This window comes from Protopterus annectens, chromosome 2.part0 (assembly GCF_019279795.1).
Source record: "Protopterus annectens isolate FY-2018-M chromosome 2.part0, PAN1.0, whole genome shotgun sequence".
Taxonomy (NCBI): domain Eukaryota; kingdom Metazoa; phylum Chordata; order Ceratodontiformes; family Protopteridae; genus Protopterus; species Protopterus annectens.
Window position 1 is genome coordinate 1,518,671,274 of NC_056728.1, and position 24,146 is coordinate 1,518,695,419.

The following is a 24,146-nucleotide window of genomic DNA, read 5'->3' on the forward strand; positions in this document are numbered from 1 at the left end:
CTGACAGTAATAACTTGAAAGGCGAATTGGAGATCCTAGAGCATGCTATTAATACTGACAATGAATTTCCACGTTACAAATATGAGTATGCTAGAATCTTTACTAGCATTGAAGCTACCATGGCTAAATTATTGGTAACAAAAAAGAAAAAAATAGCCAGAGATTTGCATGAGTATGCAAACAATGGGGCATACCCATGCCCCCCCTTAAATGCACAAAACCCTATTAATCAGTTATTTGATACAGACAATGAATTAAATGAAGTGGAAGGGATCAACAATTCCACCCACAGTGAATCCACTACTCCTGGGAAAGAAGAACAACCCCTAAGGCGTAGTGAAAGACTCAATAACAATAATAATGTCTATAATAACAACCTGCCCCAGCAACAAGGTATATCCAACAACAATGCCAACAGAACAGGAATTACAGGCAAACGAGGAACCGATGGAACCAACGGAGGAGATAATAAAAAATTCTGTATGTGAACCACAAATACACACAAGTCTTGAAGGTGTCTTCAAGATTTATAACTATACGGAGTTGACCATTACACAGGATATGGTGAAGTTTTTTTCTAAAGGACTATCTTTCTTACCTGATAAGAACATGAATGCTGTTAAAACTATTATTGACTTAAAACTCTTTGTGCGCAAATTAAACCTAAGCGCACTCATTTGGGTGAATTCCTCTCTTACGAATTCCTTAAGAGTATCAAGTCTTTTTAATCCACCACTGCACCCATGTTTGAACACTTTTGAAAAGATATGTGAAATGGATTTAAGATATATAGCCAATAATAAGCACCATAAGACTAACAATAATGTTAACATCATGTCATATGAACTTGAATTTTTAAACTTGTTGAATGAATGTAACATCAGGGTGATGAAACCCGATAAGGGTGGGGGGCTGGTCTTCATGGACCAACATGAATATAACAAGAGTATGAATAAACATCTTAATACTGAAGCCTATACACAAGTCAGTATTAATGAAGTTAATACTGCATATAAAAAAAATAGAACTGTACTGGATGACTTGTTTCTAGAAAACTTCACTGACATCGATGCACATCAGTACTTAACTATGATCGCTCCTAGGACACCAGCCCTCTTTGGTACACCCAAAATTCACAAAACAATCATCGATCCCCCTTTCAGACATATTGTAGATGGAAGGGGGTCAGTGACTTATGGATGTGCTAAATTAGTAGACAGCATTTTGAAGCCCTTAATTGAACAAGAGCACAAAATATGTATGGATTCATGGAGTTTTTTAGACAATATAAGTACATTAGAATATCAGGACAACTCTTGCTTTCTCACAATTGATGTTAAAGATCTATATACCGTGATACCCCAAGAACTAGGGCTTGAATGGATTAGGGAATTCATGGTAATAAGGCACGTTGATGAAAAACTATATATCCAGTTGAAACTTTACTTGAGATTGTCCTTACTAGCAACTTCATGATGTTTAATGGGAATTTTTATCTCCAGAATACTGGGGTGGCCATGGGCTCCCCCTGTGGCGGCAGTTTTGCCAATTGCTGTATGGCCCATTGGGAGAAAACTCTATTATTTAATAACAGTTTGTTCAAAGACAATGTCTCTTGGTACACCAGATACCAAGATGACATGTTTCTTATTTGGAAGGGCACTAAAGCATTGGTTCCAACTTTTATAGCTGATATATCAAAAATGATAAATTTCTTCGAGTTTACATACACGCTGGAAGATGTTAGTATTAATTTTTTGGATATTAGCCTAAGTAAAGATATGGTTAATTCTAGGTACAAAAGCACCATCTACAGAAAACCTACTTATTCAAATGCTTTTTTGCATTTCACCAGCAGCCACCCTTACCATCAAAAAAGAGCCGTTGTTAAAGGGCAGATGGTCAGGGTGGCCAGAATGGTTTCTGATGACACAGATTTTGTTGATAAATGCAGACTTTTGCAGACCATGTTTACTAATAGAGGTTATCCTGAAACCTTAGTTGTTAATATTTTTTGGAAGTTAGTCACAAGCGTTGTATTGGATATTTTAAACCTTTTTTAAATGGTCACTTAGTAAAACACACTGAGACAATTGATGACCAATCAAGTATTGGATTGCCCAATGGAGAACATAACTACAGGACTAGCTTCCTTTGCACCTATTCCCTTAAACACTCTACTATAAGGGAAATGTTGAATAAAAACTGGTCTATTGTCATGGAAGATAGTGGTCTATTGAAAATATTAGGGGAAAAGCCCAAAATAACATACAGAAAGGGTGATAACTTAAAAGCCCTGCTTGAAAGAAGGAAGAAAATCAATCAGAATAAGTTACAAGGCATGTTTAAATGTGGGTCATGTCAGCAATGTAGACACATATCTACAGAAAACAAAGTCACTATAAGGGAGAAGACCTACTATGTTAATGGCAGATTTAATTGTGACACTAAGAGTGTTGTTTGTTCAACTTGCTGTGAACAATGCGCAGCATTTTATATTGGTAAAACCGAGAGAAAAATAAAGCAGCGCATATACGAACATCAATATGCTATTAATAGAAGTGACTTAACGAACGCATTGGCTAGGCACACAAAAGAGTACCTCAACCATAAGTTTAAATTTTTTATACTACAACAAAGACAAGTTGATTTTAGGGGGGGTCCTTGGCAACTACTCTTGGAAATTGCTGAAATAATGTGGCAAATAAGAACTACGGCACACATCTTCCCAGGCCTTAACAAATATGTGTCCATCAAGAGCATTTTGAAACTATTGGCCTTGAGAAGGTAACTTCCTAGTTATATATACTAATTATAAATATTTAATTTAATATTCCTGTGGTTAACATAGTTACCACTTAGTGCTTTGTTTATATTTATTTTAATATGAGCTTAACCTAGTCAGTTAATTGAACTTTTGACCTAAAAAAACTAGTAAAAAGCTTGTAAATATTAAAACGTGTTTTAAAAGCACTTTTTAATAGTTTAGGAACATGTAGAATAACTGTACTGGTTTGTTGCACTTTTGCACGAGTGCAGCTCAACTAAGTTTTATCTAGGGCTCCATTTATTTATCATCACTTATCATTATGATTTTAAAATATGAATTTTAGCCTTTACAAGGGAACATGTGATTATACTTTAGTAGTCAGTTTTAAACAATGTGTTTCTGGCAGGGGCGGCTCGTCCTATCAGACTGCCGGACTGCAGCCCTCCCACCTAGAAAAAAACAAAAAAAATCTGGGGAAAGAGGTACCCAGCAATCTTTGCTGTGAGATACGAGGAATCTGTGCGGTGATGACCGCACAGAACAAAGGAGCTCTGGACTGCTTCAGCCGCAGTCAGAAGCAATGAGGGGGACTGAGCTACTCTCGCAGCATGGGCTTTGTGGATTACTGCTGGACAAAGGCTTCAGGTAGGTGTTCGGACTGTGGGCTTGCTTCATTTGCTGGATTTGGATTACTTCAAACCAGGTAGGTGTTTATTTGGTCACTGGTAGGTGAAGGCTTTATATCGCTGGCTGAAGATTTTATACTATGTGTGTGTGTGTGTGAAATGCCCCAGTTACTATATACTGTTGGCTAGAGTGAACAAATGGTTGTGGGTAGAGATACTCAGGCTTGAACCCTGTACCTTGTATGCAGGTGTTAAGTACCTGAATTCCCTACCCACCACCATTTGTAAAAAAAAAAATTGCAGATTTTTGCCTCATATTTGATCTGATCTGTTCCTCATAATATCTGTGGTTTCTAAATGTTGCAATGCTTGATATTTGATGGTGCAGTGGTAGCAATGTTGCCACACAGCTGCAGGTTTTCAAGTTTGATTCTTGGCTGGGGTGCCTTCTGTGTGGGGTCTGCATCTTCTCCCTGTGTTTGTGTGGTTTTGCTTTTGTGTCTTCTCATGTTACAAAGACATGTCTGCATTATTTCTCTGCTGAAAATTGTTTTATTGTTCCACGTCAGACTGTCCTGATTAACAAATGTTAAATAAAATTGACAGGCATTTGAATTTCAGACTTCAGGTTTCTGAATGTTTAATTCCTTACATATTTGATGGTGCAGTGGTAGTATTGTTGCCTCACAGCTATAAGTTTTCTGGTTTGATTCTTGGCTGGGGTGCCTTCTGTGTGGAGTCTGCATCTCATCCCTGTGTTTGTGTGGATTTGGTCTGGTGTCCTGCCATTTTACAAAGACATGTGTCTGCAGTATTTCTCCCTGGGCCTCTGCTGAAAATTGTTTTTGTTCCGTCAGAAGTAAAATTGACAGGCATTTGAATTTCAGGCTTCATATTCTTCAGAAAATACATAGTAACACAACCTTTTATTCTAGCAATTTTCTAAGTTTATAAGATGAATATTTGAAATTTGTGTTTTTGGGACTGTATTACCCCTTTATTGGCTTTGTCCAGGTTTTTTGTGCCAAGGTTGACAGCTATGGCAAGAACTGAATTCGCTGAATATGTTTGAGGGCTGTATTCCCTCATTACTGGGTTTGTCCAGGTGTTTTGTGCTAAGAGGTTGACAGCTATGGTGAAAACTGAATTCAATAATGATAGCCATTTAAGTTTCAGTCTTTCTTTCACAAAGCAGCTGATTTGGTGTAGTGGTATGTTGCTCTGACTGTTTTGCACAGGGACCTTGGCAGTAAAATGTATGGTGGTAACACAGCATTTTTCTTTCACAAAGTAGGTGATTTGGCATAGTGGTATGTTGCTCTGACTGTTTTGTACAGGGACATTGGTAGTAAAATGTATGGTGGTAACACAGCATTTTTCTTTCACAAAGCAGCTGATTTGGCATAGTGGTATGTTGCTCTGACTCTTTTGCACAGTGACCCTGGCAGTAAAATGTATGGTGGTAACACAGCATTTTATTCTAGCAACCTTCCAAGATTATACAAGCAATGTTTAATGTGTCCCTGGTTTTTGGCCTTTTGACCCCCACCCCCATAAATTTGGCTTTTTTCAGATTTCTTGTACTGCAAAGTTGAGATGCAGTTGAGTATTGAGTAGATTTTACAAGGAGCTGAGAGCTGCAGGGGAAGAGAAGTTTAGTGCTGCTTATGCTAAGTCACCTTGCATTGTTAATAGCACAACAGGTTGTGTACTTGCTTTTGCTGCAGGAGGTTGTTGGTTCTACTCCCACAAGGGGTGAATGCTGCCGTACTGAAAAAGTTAGGATACTATCTATGAGCCTGTTATCAGTTTGCCAAATATTTCCTATTGCAGTATTACTAGCTTATCATTTTTAATGTAATATAGGCAATTTATTCCTCAGGGGCATCAGACACTTTATTTTTCGATGAAACCATGAAATATAAAGGTGTTTGCTAGGAGCAACCTCTTCATTAGTTACAGATTTTTTTAATGTGGAATTATTTAGATGACTTTTTTACTTCTTCAGAGATTGTGCATATTTACTGATAATGGTGGACTGTAGAATTGTGCATATTTACTGATAATGGTGGACTGTAGAATTGTGCATATTTACTGATAATGGTGGACTGTAGAAGTTTGAGTAGACTTTTATAATGGAAATGTTCTGAACTGGGCAGTTTTGCCATTATGGGTGCATGCATTTTGTTTCATTGTTTACTGGAAAGATGTTATGAATTGGGCAGTTTTGTCATTATTAGTGCATGCGTTCTGTTTCATTGTTTACTGGAAAAATGTTCAAAACAATAGGAAGGTGTATCAAAGAGCACATGTATGTTTCATATGCAAGGGGCCTATGATTTGAAAACAGCCCAGAATTAATCTTTTTCTGCCACTGGTAAAATGTATTTTCTTTGAATGTGGGTTTCAATGCTGTTTCAGTGAATGTGAGTTTCAAGAGCAGAGAAGTTTTAATGCTAAGTTTGTTTAGCAGATGTCTTAGTGTTTGTGCTGTAAAATGCAAAATAAAACTTTCAAATGAAGTCCAAATCATCATAGAAGTAAATCACTATTCACATTAGTGTTTATGGTAAATGGAGTGAAGTAGCCAAGTAATGGATCATTGGAATGGCTGCAGGGGGAGGCTCCATTCGACCATGATTTTGTGAGGGGGAAGGGCAGCAAACTTAAAGACAGCCCCAGCTGAACTATACCTCCCAACTGTCCAGATTTTCAAAGAATGAATAGATTTTTGCTTCTTATTTTTGGTTTGTTCCTCATAAATTATGTGTTTTTTCTGGCAAATCATTTAGGAATTAAGTCACTGAATAATGGCACACTGAGTTTCAGACTTCATAACCAAAAATGCATGCTAAAGTAAGACCTGTTGTTCTATCAACTGTCTCAGTTTATGCAAGAGCAATTTTTAGTACTGTTTATATGTTCTCCCAATGTATTTGGTCTTGTCCAGATTTATTGCATTAACAGGTTGAGAGGTACATGCAAATAAATTGCTTTATAGAATTAGGCATAGCCAAACCTCTCAACTGTCCCTGATTTTGGCTCAAAATGTTGCTCTTCCCTCTAATAATCCGTCCGCAAAATGCCAATTTTGGAAGAAAACATGGAGGGTTTACAATTAAGAAATAACTAATAATCAGAGTTATAGATTACTTTTATTTCAGAAATGCGTGTAAATTATTTTATTTTGTCAGTTGCTCAAGTTAGCAGTACTAATATTAAAGTGCCCCTTCTTTGACAGGTTCCTAGCTGTATTGTGTGTCTATTTTATATTTTTACATCACATTTTTGGTCCAATTTTCATAAAATTGTGTTTTTTTTGGCAAATTAGTGACAAATCATTAAAGACTGAAGTTAGAAATGAATGACAGACATTTGAGTTTCAGATTTCATACCATTCAGAAAACTCATACTAATGCAAGACCTATTCTATTATCTTTCTAAGTTTATAAGAGCAATATTTAAAAATTGTCCTTATTTTTGGGCCTTTGTCCCACTTCTTTTTATGGCTTTTTCCAGATTTCTTGCTCTGAGGTTGAGAGGTATGACAAATGTGTCAGGGCCATCACAGTCAGCCAGAGACATTTCAAATTGTGACATACTTGTTGCACCCCACTCCCCAATGTAGTGACTCTGCATGTGTCGAAGCAAGGCAAGGAGTAGTTATGCAGTGTAAAAGTGCAGAGTATCCCCCCATCCAAGGTAGACGCAAGTACTAGAGTGGCTTTTCATCGGTCCTTGATTTTTGCAGAATGGTCTGGTTTCTGTCATATTTTTTGTACTGTTGATTTATGCTTATTACTCAAAGTGCCTGTTGCTCTGTGTTTAAGTAGTAATACTTTAATGACCATCAGGTAAGATTGGCTGAGTTTGTAAGATGCAAGTAAGCTTTAATAAGCATACTGTTAAAGAATTGCCAACATTGAAAGCCTTTCTGTTGTTGCCATGTAGAGAATACTTAACTAGATAATGTATAAGCCTTGGGTACTGAAATGCATATGACAGTATTTGTAAAAAAAACAGGATTACATTATTTTAAGAAGCTCATTGCACTTGGAGACTTCCAGTCATCTCTGCAGGCTTTACCCATAAACTAAACAGAATGCCAATCGTGTGGTCCATAACCTGTACAGTAATCCTTTTAAGCAATGTATCTTGAGCTTATTTCTTGTTTGCTTTTCATTTTTTACTTTGATCATGTTTTCCCCATGAAACAAGTAGATAGTTGTCAGGCAGCAGGTCTTTTTTTGGATAAGAAACATTTTTTCAAATGGGGCGTCAGAGATTTCTACTTTCGGCATGTTACTTGTTACTTTAATAAAGCTGAATATAAATTATAATTAGAACTGCAGTGCAAGAAGTGGTTTGAGTTGAGTGCTGCTTGTTTTTCTTATACTTGATTTTGACTGGCATTCCATTAATGTATTTAAAAAGTAATTTATTTTTTCATGCCTCACAACCTTTTTGTTTCCATCTAGATATAAACTAAGCTGTCATGCAGCCAATGCATTGAAATATTTTTATTCTTGTACACTTCATTTTGTCTTGAGTTGACTCTCATAATGATGGTTTGGCACCCAGAGCAGTGTATTTAGTTAGTTTTTGTGGTTTTGAGTATAGCTCCTCCCCTTTCTAGTTGGCCACACCCCTTCCCATTGACCCCACCCGTTCATCTGTCTTCTGCAGCCCCCCTTTGATTTGAAGTCACCAGCTGCTACTGGTTTCTGGATAGCTACTTTTTAGTAGCATGGAAATAATGACAATAAACGGTGGTTTGTTATAGTTTTTTTAATAAAAGCATTTATTTTATTTATATTTGGTACTTATTTTGGATAGGTTATGCACTATTTAGTAGATGGTTTTAATAGTTTTAAGTTTTCTATTTGACGTTGGTAAACAACATTTATGTTTACAGTGTTTGTTTTATTTAAGAGCAGTATTCCATTGATGGTGTGCTGTACATACATACACTTTTGCGAATTTATGAAATTTAGTTTGATATGTTTCTTTAAGCTTAGATTAAGGGATGAATCTAATTGCTTAATTGAATAAACTTTTGTATAAAATGCTTGTTAATTAGTTTAATCATTGTCTGAAGAAGGTGAGGCACTGACCCCACTGAAAGCGCTAATAATACTCCATAAAGTGCTTTAAGGCATAGTACGTCATAATGGGGATTGCAGTAACCACAGACATACTCTAAAGTGCAGGTAGAGGGCCAACAGTTGTACAGAGATCAGGGTGGTTGGGAAATCTCTGGACACAAGTGATAAGGTGAAGTGCAGTAACAGCACAGACTTGATAAGGGTGATGAAGCAACCAGCAGACCCCTGGGGATGACTCTTTAAATTGCTGTAATGGTGCCAACATTGTTTGGGGATCAGGAGTTGGGGGAATACACTAGACCACCAGGGCGTATTACATAGTGCTGCAATGGCGCTTATGTATTACAGGGGTGGTGGTGGGGGTCACAGGAGGATAGGAACAGATACAGGGACTGTGGTGTGTGCATATGTGTGTGTGTGTGTGTGTGTGTGTGTGTGTGTGTGTGTGTGTGTGTGTGTGTGTGTGTGTGTGTGTGTGTGTGTGTGTGTGTGTGTGTGTGTGTGTGTGTGTGTGTGTGTGTGTGTGTGTGTGTGTGTTTGGGTACATGTGCGTGTAAGAGAGGGACTGGATCTGGTAATCCATTGCTTACATAAGCAGCAGGTCACAACAATGAAGTGCAGATCATCATAATTAGCACTCCGCTGTAGTAAATGCAATTCAGGAAATATGCAAATTAGCCAATAATGAGGTCTTACCTCATCACAACTAGCATGCTCTTGATTGCTTACCTAAGTGCATCAGTTTTTTATTAAAGTTGCAAAGTTTCCAAGTAGAGACATTAATTAAACACATCACTTAGTAGGCTGGAACTATCTAATCTATTATCCTACACTCCTGTCAAAACTGCCCAAAACATCCTCTATACCCCTGAAAGGTGCCCTGCAAAACTATTACACATCACAAAGAAAGCTGTAAACCAACACCCACTACTCACTCAAATATCAACAAATCATAATGGAGACTGTGTGTACTCAGTATATATGTTGCTAAATTGTGTATATAATCTCAACAAGTATCAACAATGTGCCATTTTTTCAATAGTGCAGATATTTTTAAAGACGTACCTCTCGGTGTAATAGTCTTATATGTGTGTCACCCAGTTACTAAGACTCTTTCTTGTTCTAAATGTTATCCTGCCAATACTTTGCAATCTCAATACAATCATACCTAGCAATAAAACAGTGCTACCCTTTTACCAATCCCATTTCTAAGTTTCCTGCTTATGCAGTAAAATCAAATAGTACACATTTATCACACGTCTACCGTAGTAATCTCATACTTACTGTTCTCAAGCAACTTTAATTCTGGATAAAATGTGCATATGCATCATTTGTTGTCTTTCTGTTAAAATTACAATGGGAAAGGAGTTTTGGGAACAAACCAATTTGTCCAGGGACATCTTCAGGGAAGGGCCAGGTAGTAATAGTAATAGGAGTTAAGATGGCAGTGGAAAAAGGTTAGGATGGTAAGGATGGAAGGGTTAAATTGTGAAAGTAGGAGGTTTGGGAGGAAATGAGGTAAGTGCAAGGAAGGGCTTAACTGATTTTGTGGGAGTGTAACTGGGTAAGGGATCAGATTTTGGAGTGAACTTGCTCTATGCAGGATTATGTCCTGGACATCCAGTAGGTACTTCAGAGCACAGGTAGGCCTTGTATTAGCAAGAAGTGGCATGAAGGTGATGTTAATGGGTATGCATGGGGGGTTTTGTGTGTGTGTGTGTGTGTGTGTGTGTGTGTGTGTGTGTGTGTGTGTGTGTGTGTGTGTGTGTTTTACATTTGATAAGGGCACATGGCTGAGTTTTGTTGGGAGGGGGAGTTAGGATTCTTTTAATTCTGCCACAGAAGTTTGATTCTTTAGGTTGCAGTACATAGTACAATATATTGTATTGTGGTACATGTTTTCATGGTCTTTGGTTGGTGAATAAGTTTTGTTCCTTAGGTGGCTGTTGCAGCTCTTTCTGGGTGTTCATTTTGGGCACCTTGTGGTTGCGGTTACATAGTCTTAATGTTAGCTCCATTATTTCAGTGATTGGGTTATGGTACTTGGTTTCATAGTGTTTGCTGTTTAGATGTTGTTAGGTAGATTGTATCTGTCATTTTGACCATTGGTGGTGTGATGCCATGCGGTTGTTTGCACGGGTCACTTCCAAGGATGCGCAATATGCCGCTGGTCATTAGGGGGGAATAGGTCTAATGAGCAGATGAGTAGTTTGTGAAAAGAAGAAAAAGGGAAAAAAACGCAGTGATATTTATTTTGTATACTGTTTGCTAGAAGCATGTGTTGTCTGAGTTGCAGCTGTGGCAGATGATGTGCTTGTGTAGTTGTGGTGGTGGTTTTGTTTTGTCTGAGTGTGGATATTTTATTGCTTTCATTGTTGGTTTTGGTTCCTTGCTCATTGCCTTAAGTTTTCTTTCCTGTGACCACATTGACTTAGATCGGTTGATTGCTTTACTGGCAGACTGACTGCATTATGCACAGTGACTAGATTTCTTGGTTTTAGTGAGTTCAGAATGTGTTGCAGTATATGAAACATGTGTGCTGTGATAAGGGCATAACACTGCTTAGTTAAGTAGCCCTGTAGAGTGCAGTCTAAAATGTGTACATTCTGCTTCCTATAATGCTGATTTGGTATATGTCTGCCAAGGTATCGTACAGATCACATTTCTCTGTGAAGTAGTCTGATCTCTTCGCGGGATGAGAAGCACCCTTGTGGCCAGATTTGTTGTGCATGCACATTGGTGGCTGTGAATGTTTTAGCTGCAATTTCATCACTGGTGAGTGGCGAGCATACCACTCAACATACTTCTCAACTGTACAAATGGAGCAGGCTCACCATACCTTGGTACAGATTTTCACAGAATGTCCAGATTTTGTCTCATGTTGTTGGCCTTTTCTTTAGGATAAATCAATTGCTTTGGTAATGTACAGCTTGTATGAAAACAGAAAGTTGTATGTTTTTACACACCTACTATATACCGTAAATAATTCATTAACAATTACAACCTGGAATATGCTAAGGGCTGCAGAGAAAATGCAACAGTTTAAGCACAAATAAATTCATTCAGCATTGCTACGTGTGATATAGCTGTTCAGTGATAATGAATAATTCATTACTATTGCATCCATGTTGGTCCGTTTTTTTTAAAATTCATGTTTTTCTGGCAAACTACTGGCAAATCATTAAAGCTTGAAGTTAGAAAATGAAGACAGACAGTTGAGTTTCAGATTTCCTTCCTACCTTTCAGAAAAGTTATGCTAATGCAACACCGGTTCTGTCAACTAAGTTTGTAAAAGGAGTATAAAAAAAAGAAAATTAATTGTCCCTATTTTGGGGTCTTTATCCAATTTTTACTGGGTCTATATCATTTCATTGAAAACTCATTTCATTGAAGCTTAATTCATAGACACATATTCACTGAAAGCTCACTTCACTGAAAACCCATTTCACTGAAACTCATTTAGTTGAAAGGTATATATGGCCTTTTCCCTACTGCTGTGCAATCCTGGAGTTATTATATTAAGTAAGGGGGGGTGTGGAGGGCACAGCCCCCCACATTGGGGGGTGTGGGGGCATAGCCCCCCACATATTGTAAATATTTTAAAGCATATAGATGGACACATACAAGTGTAATGAATAAATTCTTCCAGTACAGAACATATAACCAATTTAAGTGGGGGGCTTCACCCCCAAATGTGGGGGGCTGTGCCCCCCTTACTTTATATACTAACTCCAGGATCACACAACAGTGGGGAATAGGCCATATATACCTTTCAACTAAATACGTTTCAGTGAAATAGGTTTTCAGTGAATTGAGCTTTCAGTGAATTGGGTTTTCAGTGAAGTGAGCTATCAGAGAATATTTGTCTATGAATTAAGCTTCAATGAAATGAGTTTTCAATTAAATGATATAGACCCATTTTTAATTATAGCTTTGTTCAGATTTATTTGCTCTAAAAGGATGACAGGTATGGTGCTATGTTAAACATGTTGTTCTATCAGTTTTATAAGTTTGTAAGGGCAGTATTTAGGGGTTGTCCCAATTTGGGCCTTTGTCTCTCTATGTGTTATGGCTTTATCCAGAATTTTTGGTCTAAGAATTTGAGAGGTATCACTTTCCTCACATGTTTTGTTGCTATTTGCAGTAGGTGGACATTGCTACTACCCAAATGTGGCAGAAGGACCAGATTTTATCTCATAATTTTGGTTCATTCTTCATCAAACTTTGGACCGTTCTCAATTTTGAGTCCCCATTCCTGACAGCTAGCTTAATGCAGATGTTTACAGGGAACAAAGTGATAATGTGTTTGCCTCATAGACACAAGGTAAAGGGTTTGATTCCTGTCTTTGACGGGGGGGGGGGTGCAGAGCCTTTTATGTATGAAGGGGATGAATTGGTAAGCACAATACCTTTAAAATTGTCCCTGTAGGGTAATTAACCTAAAATGAACATAGGAAAGGGATGAAGGACGTCTTCACTTTTCTGTCACTTTCTCTAAGAGATTGAGGGGAAGTCAAGCATTTAACAGAAGGACACATGTAGGGATTCACTTTTAACATTGCTCTGAAAGTGGGGGAGGCATGTGTGTCAGGAGAGGGGTGAGCAAGCAATTTCTGGGCGGTTTGGGGTTTGAGTTTTAGTCAATATATCTTTCTTTGACTTTACTAGTGTGCTTGAATTTATTTACTCACTTGGTCACATCTGGAGGTTATTTGTGCTACTTTGCATCAATTTTCTTCCTGTGAAGTTTGCAGTTAGTGTGTTTGATGCAGATAAAACTACTTATGGTGCCTTTTCAGCAAATTGAAGTGGTAGTTAAATGGATGCAGTAAAAGAGGAGTCTGCATGTTCATAGGTTAGTACTAGGCTAACTACCCTTGTGGGCCATTTTAAACATAAACAATTACCCTCTGTGAGGATCAAACCCTGCCCCTTGTGTCTGTAAGGTAAACAGCTTAACCATTATGCTAAGTGGTTGAGTGAAGATGGCGTCTTTTCCTTGGTGACAAGTGCTGCTGCTATATTTACAGGCTTCTCATTTGACACCTGTTGTAAGCTTGTTAAAGTTATGAGGGGTTGTGTTAGGTAAAGTATTCCCTGTAACACAGATGTCATCACAGGCTCCGTAATCTGCTGTATTGGCAAGAAATATGGAATGGTAAATTTTTCTTTACCCTGATTATTGTCTGCACCATAGTCATAGAATGTGGGCGATTTATAATCCACTGGTTAGAAGAAGTGCTTTTTGCATTTCATAACAACTTAACTCTAGGGGTATGTTCATAGCTCTCAACCTTCCATCTCCAAAATGAGGAACGTTGCCTCTCATAAACCTAACCAGTGGATTATAAATCGCCCACATTCTATGACTATGGTGCAGACAATAATCAGAGTAAAGAAAAATTTACCATTCCATATTTCCTGTGGGAGTGGGGAGCCTTGAATAGCCTACCTGTCCTTTAGGGAAGTGACCTCAGCACAAGAAGCTGTAGTAATTGGTCATTTTGGACCATTTCTAGCTCTTTTGAAGTTCCCTGGTTAAAATCTGCCTCTGGCATTTTTTTGAAGCCATATTGCTCAGACACAGCTCCACGTGGTCCTGTTGAGTCTTCCTGGCTACAGAGAACTGAAAAAAGCGACTGCTTTCCTGATTAAATATCCTGCTGTTTTTTTATATTTGTTTTACCTTCTACTGCTTACCTAGAGCAAGCTTTAACTGTTTTCATAGTTATTTACTGCATTTTTTATTATCTGCACTTAAAAGTACATTTTAGTCGAAATTAGTCTAATTCAAGTTGAAAAGTGTTTGTTTGCTGTTTAATTTAATTGTTTGGCTGCCCACTAAAGTGTGCTAGCCTGTACTACTGACTTATTGCCTTTTCTGCATTTCTGTGTGTTTCTATTTAAAAACAAAAAATATTCCTTGTTTTCCTGCCTCTCCTAAACTAGTTAGACCAGTTTACAGGCCTTGCTGTATCCTGGGCTGTGTTGTAGTTCCTGTGTTGTCCATTGCCTTACTTGGATAGAAGGAAGTTTCTTAGCTCACCAGTGGGAGTGGGGAGCCCTGAATAGCCTACCTGTCCTTGAGGAAAGTGACCTCAGCACAAGAGGTTAAGGTGTTTGCCTTACAAACACAAGGTGCAGGGTTTGAGTCTCACAAGGGATAATTAGCTAGGCTTACAATGGCCCGCAAGGGCAGTTACCTTAGTACTAATCTATGAATCTATGAAAAAAAGAAGCTGTAGTAATTGGTCATTTTGGACCATTTCTAGCTCTTTTGAAGTTCCCTGGTTAAAATCTGCCTCTGGCGTTTTTTTGAAGCCATATTGCTCAGACATAGCTCCATGTGGTCCTGTTGAGTCTTCCTGGCTACAGAGAACTGAAAAAAAGCATCTGCTTTCCTGATTAAATATCCTGCTGTTTTTTATATTTGTTTTACCTTCTACTGCTTACCTAGAGCAAGCTTTAACTGTTTTCATAGTTATTTACTGCATTTTTTATTATCTGCACTTAAAAGTACATTTTAGTCGAAATTAGTCTAATTCAAGTCGAAAAGTGTTTGTTTTCTGTTTAATTTAATTGTTTGGCTGCCCACTAAAGTGTGCTAGCCTGTACTACTGACTTATTGCCTTTTCTGCATTTAGCGCGGAGTTGCCACTAGAGCACCATCGGCAGCCGGTTAAACAAGGTTAAACTATTTCTGGCTCTGTAAAGTCTGCTCTTCATTTTTTCCCTTAGAACTGCTCTACTTGTAATCTAAACAGTCTATTCTCTATCTGTAAAGCTCAGCACTTGTTCCTAAAGCATTTTTTAGTCAGGTAAAGCACTTCTATATTATACAAAGTACTTCACTAGCTTAAAACCTTCTTGAGTACCCACATCCCTATAGGTCCTTTCTGACTCAGTTACACAGCAAACTTTTTCATTTCTTCTAGCATGTCAAAGGGTCAGTTGCTAGCGTCCTCTCTTGCTCAGCTGGTGAATCTGGGAATATTGAGGCAATGTTCCAATTGCCTCATGTACACAGACAACCCTCTCCTCCTCCCACAAAACACAAATACATGCGAGAGATGCAACTATATAGCCAAACTGGAGGCTGAGCTCTCTCAACTCAGGACTGGCAAAACCAGACAAGAGGAGAAGGTAACCACACACACCATAAACCCAGTCTCACATAGAACTATCACAACTACAAATCAAACACATAAACGCACAAAGACATACTCGGAGGCACTGATCAAAAATCTACCAAAACAGCAGAGGCCTCCAAAGCAGACACCCAAACAACTGCCACCTCATGACATAACACAAGCAACACATCGATCACAAAGTCAGTGTGCAAATCAGTCACAGCCCTTAAGGCCAAACACAATGCCAGACACACTTGTCATAGGTGACTCCATAGTCAGGCACACTGACGTCCCACTCAACAGACTGAACAAGGAGAGGGTCACAGTAAGCTGCCTGTCGGGCGCTAGAATCCGCCACATAACACAAGCACTCAGGTCACTCCACAGCAAGTACAGGTATGACTCAGTCATTGTCCATGCCGGAGTGAATGACCTGAGACGTACCTCCCTGGACTACATGAAAAGAGACATAAAGGAGCTCTCAGATTATGTAGCCCAGGCTGGTATGACCCTGACCCTGAGCAGTATTCTACCTTCACCAAGAATGATGCCACAATACAGAGACAAAATGATCAGTTTTAATAATTGGCTTAATTTCTGGTGTCATTCTAAGGGGATCCAATGTCTGTTTGCCTGGAATGACATGCTTGACAAGCCACGCTGCTTTGCAAGGGACGGCTTGCACCTGTCACCCCTGGGTTTCTTGATATTGGCAAAGGCTCTTGCCACCTCCATAGTGCCTTTTTTAGACAGGGCTCAAATTCTAAACCCACCGCCCTAGAAAACAATAATGGAAAAAAACTAAGGGTAATGCTGCTCAATGCCAGAAGTCTAAATCTCAAGATGCACGCCCTCGAAGCCCTCCTCAGTATGGAGAACATCGATGTCTGTGCTGTGACTGAAACCTAGTTCAAGGCTCCTGAGAGCACCCCGGCACTATCAGGTTTTACCTCATATCATGCGTTCCGGCCCCAAAACCTGGACCGTACCACAAAAGGAGGGGGTGTATCCATATTCATCAAGGATACCCACACCTCCAGGCTGGTGAGAACTCACGAAGCATCAGAGACCATTCAGGTGCAATTAACCATAGGCAAAACTGCTCTACAGTTTGTAGCATGTTACAGGCCACCCTCTCAAACTCAGGAACCCCACACAGCCTTCCTGAAGACACTGGAGAGTATAAATGTCTCTCCAAACACCATCATATTGGGTGACTTCAACTACCCAAACATAGACTGGGAACATTACTCAAGCCCCAATACCCTAGCCCAAAGGTTTCTGGAGTTCATAAACTCAAATGCTATGGAACAACTTGTCACCATTCCCACAAGAGGTGAAAATATACTAGATCTGATCATCACAAACATGGGGACAAAATGCTCCACACCGGAAGTATATCCCTCATTGGTGAGATCAGACCATAAACTAATCTCACTGGAGATCCACATCCCGCCCCCACCCCCAACAAAAAAGACCACAGTGAAGAACTTCTCAAAAGCCACCTTCACACTTCTTAAGTCTGGTGTGGTATCCTTCAAGGCCCCTGAGCCATTGGAAACCACAACCCACGCTGCTGAATCCCTTACAAATGCTTTCTACAAGCACCTCTAGGATTGCATGGATCAAGCAATCCCAAATAAAATCAAGACCCTTTCCACCAAAGGCAAGCGCCCGATCTGGTGGACCCCAGCCATAAACAAACTTTACAACAAGAGGAGAAAGCTACTACAAGATAGAGCAAAATCCCTAAAAGGGAAGACATGTCTGATCAATACTAGTAAAAAACTACGATCACTCATAAAATCATCCAAGGCCAACTTTGAGAGAAAAATCGCCAAGGACTCAAAAGACAATCATAAGGCCTTCTTTAGCTATGTTAGAAATCTGGGTGGAAACTCCCAGATATGCTCAGAATTAGTCCAAAATGATACAAAAATCACTGAACCCACAGACATTGCAAACATACTGGCAGACAGGTTCAGTGAAAATTTCTCCCCTCCCTCCCCAAAAGGAGAAATATCTATCCCAGCAGAGTGTAGCCTCCCAATCATCTCAAATGCCCAGGTGAGAGCTGCTCTCTCTAAAGCTAAAAACACAGCATCAATGGGACCAGATGGTGTCCCTGGCTGTGTGCTACACGAACTCAATGAGGAACTAAACCCACACATAAGGCTGCTGTTTAATCTTAGCCTTACCACAGGATACATACCCAAAGAGTGGCGTACGGCAACTGTGGTCCCACTCCACAAAGGCGGTGCTTTTACGGACCCTGGTAATTATCGCCCCATAAGCTTAACAAGCCTGGTCTGCAAAGCTATGGAGAGGATCATAATGGAACTCATAAATAAAGACATAGGGGACCTACAGACATTGGATCCTACCCAATTCAGCTTTGTCAAGGGCAGATCATGCCTCTTGAACTTGGTCGACTTTTTTGAAACAGTCACCAAGGCCATTGATGAGGGTAAGGCAGTTCACACAGCCTACCTTAACCTTGCAAAAGCTTTTGACACAATACCCCACTCGGGTATCATAGAAAAGCTCACCAGCTTAAATGTAAACCCATATGTCACAAGATGGGTTGCAAACTGGCTCAAGGACAGAACCAACAGGGTTAGAGTTGCTGGTGCCATGTCAGACTCCAAGCCGGTCACAAGCGGTGTCCCACAGGGCTCAGTCCTGGGCCCCCTCTTGTTCGGCATCTACTTTTCAGAAGTGCAGGCAAACATAGGAGGATTGTGGCTGACAAAGTTTGCATATGACTGCAAACTAGGCGCCATAGTTGAAAATCCATCAGACACAGATATCCTTCAGAGAGGTCTCATAGAAATGGATAACTGGTGCCAGAGCCATGGCCTTAAGCTAAACACCATAAAATGTATAGTCATACCCTTTGGTAAAAACAAGGTAACCCCAAGTTACCACATAGGTGGAAATCCATTAAGCACAGAAGAGGTTATCAGGGACCTGGGGACCCAAGTTGACAGTAACCAAGTTGCCCACCTGATTATGAAAGGATTCACATCCAGATCAAGGGAGGTCATTGTTCCCCTGTACTCTTCACTTATCAGACCAATGATTGAGTACAATGCCCCATTCAGAATGCATCTTACCCGACACCTGCAGCAATTGGAAAGACCCCAAAAGTTCCTCACCAAAAGGATAAAGGGGCTCAAAAATATGCCATATGCTGCCCGACTGAAGAAACTCCAGCTCTATTCAGTCGCATACCATCTGCTCAGAGGTGACCTGTGCCTGACATACAAGGCCATGTCCAACCCGGAATTAATGGACATGCTCCACCTCAAAAAATCCAAATCCACCAGAGCCACAAGAGCAAGAGACTTAAACCTCAACATGGATATAAATAGGATGTGCTGGAGGGACAGATTCATCACCCAGAGACTCCCTATGCTGTGGAACAGAATCCCGGTCCATGTGAGACAGAGCACCTCGCTGGCTCTGTTCAAGAGGAATCTTGACCAGTGGATGGGAGATCGTAGGTTTACCCTGGGGATCATCTCTGTATCACTGCTGGACAGAGGTACGGCAAACTAATGGGTATAGTATTCTTCAACCTAAGGGGTGGTGAAAGCCACACAACTCTGGCTAGGCTTATAAATGCCCTAGGGCAGATAGCCTAGTATGAACCTATGAACCTATAAACCTATGAACCTATAATGTGGGACAAATTGCTAAAAGGTGACTCACTAACAACTTTAACTAGGAATCTTATAAGATGGTTAAAATGTGATATTTTTACTTATAGAATAGTCCTTTTTAATGAAATAATATGATTTAATTCTATTTACCATTGATATCAGTTAAATTGCTAACAAGGAATATGTGACAAATTATTCCAGTGTGGAACTTCAAGGAACATGATTTTTTGCGACCCTAAATAAGGAATGTTCTTCAAAATGAGGTACATTTAAGTATGTTATGGATGTATTTTACTCTTTGGTTTTAACCATCTTAAGTTTATTGCTGTGTACATGTTGCTGTTAGAGCCACTTGGAGAGAAAAGCAGCACATGGGAAAAGCTGCAGAGGTCGCACTTTCTAACAGATGAATATGTGTTTTTTTTGTTTAATCTTTTTATTTGTGTAAGAGTGATTTTGTGGGGATATTCTGGTAGTAATTTATTATAGAAATGCTTCCAAGACTGCTTTTTTATCAAAATAAACTAACTTGGCCCATATTGTGCTGTATTTGATTTTGTACTGAAAAAAGGAGTTAACCCAGTAATTTTGATACTTATGTTATCCCTCATCACAGTGTTTAGTCATAACATACTCAATTTGGTTGTTCACTTTACATTCTGCATTTTAATAGGTGTAAGTTAAATGTATTGGTTCAGTTATGGGTGCTTGTCTCATAAGACCATTTTTGCTGCAGTACGTCCTCTCATTGTCTACTGAGTGATTTACTGAAGAAAATATTCAGTGCCAGGTTATTGAGGATAGGAGATGTGCAGTGGCAGCTGGTGACTTCAAATCAAAATGGGGCTGCAGGAGACAGCTGAATGCCAATAAGAAGGGGTGTGGCCAACTAGAAAGGGGTGGAGCTATGCTAAAAACTGGGACTTTAATTAAATAAGCTTGTCTGGGTGCCAAACCGTCATTATGAGAGCCCAATCAAGACAAATTGAAGTCTAGAAGAAAACAATATTTCAATGCATTGACTACATGACAGCTTACTTAATATCTAGATGGAAACAAAAAGGTTTTGAGGCATGAAAAAATAAATTACTTTTTAAATTTATTACTAGAATGCCAGTCACAATCAAGTATAAAAAAACAAGCAGCACTCAACTCAAACCACTTCTCCTTGCACTGCAGTTCTAATTAGAATTTATATTCAGCTTTATAAAAGTACCAAGTAACATGCTGAAAGTAGCAATCTCTGTGCTACCCCCACTTGTAAAAATGTTTCTTATCCAAAAAAGACCTGCTGCCTAACAACTATCTACTTGTTTCATGGGGAAAACATGATCAAAGTAAAAAATTAACATGAAACAAGAAACAAGCTCAAGATAAATTGCTTAAAGGATTACTGCACAGGTTATGGACCACACATGATAGATTGGCATTCTGTTTAGTTTATGGGTAAAGCCTGCAAAGATGACTTGAAAACTCCAACAAATGTAATGAGGTTCTGAAAATACTGTAATCCTGCCCTTTATTATAAATACTGTCATATGCATTTCAATACCTAAGGCTTATACGATATCTAGTTGTGTAAATATTGTCTGCATGGCAACAACAAAAACAACTGTCAATGTTGGTAATTCTTTAACAGTATGCTTATTAAAGCTTACTTGCATCCTACAATCTCAGACAAGCTTATCTGATAGTCATTAAAGCATTGCTACTTAATCACAGGCCAACAGGTACTGTAACAACATGCATTTTCTGAATAAGAAGAAGCATAAATCAACAGTATATGACAGAAAACCAGAACATTCTACAAAATTAAGGACAGATGAAAAGCCACTGTAGTACTTGTGCCTACCTTGGATGGGGATACCCTATACACTTACACTGCATAACTGCTCCTTGTCTTGTTTGGACACATCCAGAGTCACTACATGGGGGAGTGGGGTACAACACGTATGTCACAATTTGAAATGTCTCTGGCTGACGGGGATGGCACTGACACATTTGCCATACCTCTCAACCTCAGAGCAAGAAATCTATATAAAGCCATAAATAGAAGTGGGACAAAGGCCCAAAAATAAGGACAATTTTAAATATTGCTCTTATAAACTTAGAAAGATAATAGAATTGTAGGTCTTGCATTAGTATGAATTTTCTGAAGGGTATGGAATCTGAAACTCAAATGACTGTCATTATTTTCTAACTTCAATTTTTAATGATTTGCCACTAATTTTCCAGAAAATCACAATTTTATGAAAAACAGACCAAAAATGTGATGCAAAAATATAACATAGCCACACAATACAGATGGGAACCTGTCAAAGAATGAACACTTTTTAAAATATTAGTACTGTTAACTTGGGCAGCTGACAAAATAAGAATCTACATGCATTTGTGAAATTAAAAGTAATCTATAACTCTGATCATTACAATTACTTATTAAATGTAAACCCTCCATGATTTCTTCCAAATTTGCCATTTTACGGAGGGATTATTAGGGGGAGAGCAACACTTTGAGACAGAATCAGGGACAGATGAGAGGTCTGGATATATCCAGTTCTATAAAGCAATTTGTTTGCATGTACCTCTCAACCTCTTAATACAGAAAAGCTGAACAAGGACAGACATATTGGGGGAACATACAAACAGTACTAAAAATTGACAGTTGACAGAATAACAGGTCTTGCTTTAGCATGCATTTTTCTGAAGGATATGAAATTTGAAACTCAATCTCTGTCATTATTTAGTGACTTCATTCCTAAATGATTTGCCAGAAAACCACAAATTTTATAAGGAACAAAACAAAAATAAGAGGCAAAAATCTATTCATTCTGCAAAAATCTGGACAGTTGATAGGTATAATTCAGCTGGAGCTGTCTTTGAGTCATTTGAATGGGGTCTCCCCCCTGCAGCCATTCCAATGTCCCAGTATTTGGCTATTTTGCCCCATTTACCATAAACACTGTAATGTGCATACTGTTTTACTTCTATAATGATTTGGATTTCATTTAAAAGTTTTATTTTATATTTTACAGCACAAACACTAATAGACATCTGCTAAACAAAGCATTGCAGTCTCACAAGGAAAATAGACTTAGCATTAAAAATTATCTGCCCTTGAAACTCACATTCATTGAAACAGCATTGAAACCCACATTGAAAGAAAATACATCTGGCCAGTGGCAGATAAAGATTAATTTTGGGCTGTTTTCAAATCATAGGCCCCTTGCACAGGAAACATACATGTGTTCTTTGATATACCTACCTGATTGTATTAAATTATATTCCTTGTATAATACAGTACAGTTGTTAGAGGGCATTTTATATTTATTGTTTTGAATATTTTTCCAGTAAATAATGAAACAAAATGCATGCACCAATAATGACAAAATTGCCCAGTTAATAACATTTCCACCATAAACGTCTACTCAAACTTCTACAGTCCACCAGTATCAGTAAATATGCACAATCTCTGCAAAAGTAAAAGTCATCTAAACAATTCCACATTAAAGAGATTTGTAACTAATGAAGAGGTTGCTGCTAACAAATAACTTTATATTTCATTGTTTCATCTACAAATAAATTGCCTGTTGCCCTTGAGGAATAAATTGCCTATGTTACATTAAAAAATGATAAGCTAGTAATATTGTAATAGGGAATGGATGGCAAACTGATAACAGGTTCACAGTTACTAGCTATATCCACCAAAGAGGGCATTCTCAGGACTTCAGCATCCACCACCTTTAAAAGTACAACACAGTACAGTATCAGCAATGTATCTACATACTGTGGGAGTATAACTCATATCCTTCTGCATCAAAAGCAACTACACTACCTTTTGTGCTATTAACAATGCAAGGAGATTCAGCATAAGCAACACTAAACTTATCTTCCCCTGAAGCTCTCAGCTCCTTGTAAAATCCACTCGACACTCATATGTATCTCTCAAGTTTGCAGCACAAGAAATCTGTAAATTGGCAAAGCCGAAAAACCAGGGACACATTTTAAACATTGCTTGTATAATCTTGGAAAGTTACTAGAATAAAATGCTGTGTTAACACCATGCATTTTACTGCCAAGTCTTGAACCCAGGACCCTATGTACTATAGTCAGAGAAATATACCACTATGCCATATTAACTATATCTTGAAACATGGGAAGACTGAAACTTAAATGGCTATCATTTATGAATTCAGTTCTCACCATAGTTCTCAAACTCTTAGCACAAAACACGTGGACAAATCCAATAATGGGGGAATATGGCCCCACAATTAGGGACAAATTTCAAATATTGATCTTATAAACTTAGAAAATTGCTATAATAAAAGGTTTTGTGTTACCATGTACTTTCTGAAGAATATGAAGTCTGAAATTCAAATGCATATCAGTATTTAGTGAATTAAATCCAGAAAACCACATATTTTATGAGGAACAGAACAGAACAAAAAATATGAGGCAAATGCTTGAGCAGTTTTCACAAGTGATGGCGGGTAGTGAAATCAGGCTCTTGCTACATGCACCCAAGGTACAGGGTTTGCACCTGAGTTATTCTCTAACCATTACTGTTGCCTGAGTCTCTCTAACCACCTGGTATATTTATCTGGGGCATTTCACACACATCATATTAAATACACTTACCTGAGGAGGGCTATCTCTGTTGAAGAAATAAGTCCCAGCTCCATTGAAGATCTCCTGCTTGCTTCAAAATAAGTCCCAGTTCCACTGACAAATCCCCTGCTTCATAATCCCTGCAATGAGAAAGGAAAATGTTCCCGTGAGAGCAGGCTGGATATCCAGCTTTTAGATGTTACAGTGCAGTCCCATTCCAGTCTATGCAGTTGTAAATGCATAGA